Source organism: Argopecten irradians, chromosome 15 (assembly GCF_041381155.1).
Source record: "Argopecten irradians isolate NY chromosome 15, Ai_NY, whole genome shotgun sequence".
Classification (NCBI taxonomy): domain Eukaryota; kingdom Metazoa; phylum Mollusca; class Bivalvia; order Pectinida; family Pectinidae; genus Argopecten; species Argopecten irradians.
In genome coordinates this window covers 24,868,974-24,871,142 of record NC_091148.1, presented here as the reverse complement: position 1 = coordinate 24,871,142, position 2,169 = coordinate 24,868,974, and the positions used below count along the sequence as shown (strand labels likewise).

Sequence of the window (2,169 nt, the reverse complement as noted above, 5' to 3'; positions counted from 1 at the left end):
GTTCCCCTTCCCCCAAGGATGTTTGTGGCCAAATTTGGTCACAATCCATGCAGAACTCCATGACTAGTAGCGATTTAAAGGAAATGTTGACGGACAGATAGACGGACGGACGGACGACGGACGCCGCGCCATGGCATAAGCTCACCAGCCCTTCGGGCCAGGTGAGCTAAAAAATGCACGATACATATAAAAAATTTGACATTTCAAATTAATCCTATTTCGTCAAAAACAGAATATGGATGAGGATAATGAATCTGATGATGAAAGTGACAAAGGGAAACTGTCAATGGATGACATTGAAGATGCAGTAAGTACCATGGAATAAGAATACATTTTTAGTACTGCTAGATTTATTTATGATGAGTACACGGTGTATTCTCAGAATTTGCCATTTTATGTTTGTTTTCCTATCTTATTTGCCATTTCAATATCTTTCTCGATGTATGGATTTATTAAATTGAAGATTTTTAACTGTCCAATAAAACTTATTATGCATTATTAGGCAAAGGTGAATATTAACTGACACATAATCTTTTGCTGTAGATACCAATCCTGTATCCCACTCTGACGCTTCTTCCATCTGGTAAATTGCCAAGGTAATTATAAGAGTTAATGATAATGAACTGCATGTACTATAATTGAAAGAAATGTTACAATTTAAAGTCACCGTTATATGTATGAGCTAGCTTTTAATTGGAAGTTCTAATACCAGCTTATACTAGCTTATCCTGAACATTCCAGAAACACTTCATACCAAAACTGTAACCACAATAATATATCAGCAACAATGGACGATCAGTTTCTTTGGTCCTATGTAACATCAAATGTTATGGTACAGTAAAACATATTTATAACAAATCTGTGGTTGATATAATGCAGTTATGTTCATACTTCGTAAAGGTTCTGTTGAGATATCTACATTGACAGTGTAAGTTACTACAAAGGACTATAGCGAAGTGGTTTTGTTGTACACTCTGATTCATGGCGTGGCTTTGAAGTTGCGCATGGCTTTCTGTAATCTCCAAAGTTTCTGCAAGCCTGTACTTGGTCATTTTTTTAACTCACCTGGTCCAAAGGGCGATTGAGCTTATGTCCTGAGGTGACATCTGTTGTTTGTCCATCTACATTTCTTAACAATCGCTACTAGTATTCATAGAGTTCTAAATGGATTGTAACCAAATTTAGCCAGAAACATTCTCTGAGCAAGGTAGGGAATGAGAACAGAATTTGTAAAAAAAAAATGGCTCTGACCCCCTTGAGCAGGAAGAATGGGTACCAATAGTGAAATAAAAGCTAAATCAATGATCCTGTATCCAGAACATTACTTTGCATTACAATACCCAGGTGAGCGATACAGGCTCTATCGGCCTCGTGTTTCATGATATGCCTTCATTTGTACTATGAATGGATAATAATAATAGTTAAGTACCAGACAACACCTGGAGTATCAAGGATGATATTAACTTGATATAGATGAAAGACTACTCACTTTGAAAATTACATGCTATTTTATTGCTTTCCAGCTCTTTTCATGAACAGTTTATGAAATTACCAAATCAAAGACAAACATATGGATATGGTCTGATTGAGATTGAAGCAAAGGTACAACATTTGTTTGTTTAAATGCAATTTAAACTAGAACTGTTACCAGAGTGACAGACTGTTACATCCCACTTGGGCTAATTAGACCTTGTAATTTGTTATAACTCCATTAATAGGGGACATTACAGAACCCTAAATAGTTTATTCAAGTCCCCTTTATGCCAGGGCTCTGTGTACTATTTTTGTTTGTTAAGGTCATTTAGGGCCAAACTACAAGTCATGCATGCATTATTATCAGGATAAAAGATCAGGGTAAGAAAAGGCAGGTAAGGACTAAAACACAGATTGTAAACGTTTATTTGATTAAAAAAAAGTTTGCATGGGATAAAATAGTTTTGGCTAAAACACAAGAGAAAAACTCATGCACAAAGTTGACGAAACGATGAAATGTTCAGTTGATACGATGATATGACGAGAAAACGTTCATATTTTGTTTAAAATACCGATTTCTTTGAGATATTTAAAAAATACGATTATGTCTCACGGCATCAAACAAAGTGTACATGTCGTAGACATCGTAGTACTTATCTCGTATGTGCTTAAAATCAATACAGTGCACTAAAATAT

At 35.4% G+C, this 2,169-nt stretch overlaps 1 long non-coding RNA gene across 1 annotated transcript; it reads left to right on the top strand.

Annotated features, from left to right (window-relative positions):
• The first annotated feature begins 274 nt into the window (after window positions 1-274).
• LOC138309796 (uncharacterized) lies at window positions 275-1,563 on the top strand. The gene is made up of 3 exons (XR_011206325.1): window positions 275-307; window positions 544-596; window positions 1,524-1,563. It is a non-coding gene; the product is annotated as an uncharacterized lncRNA (long non-coding RNA).
• The last annotated feature ends 606 nt before the right edge of the window (window positions 1,564-2,169 follow it).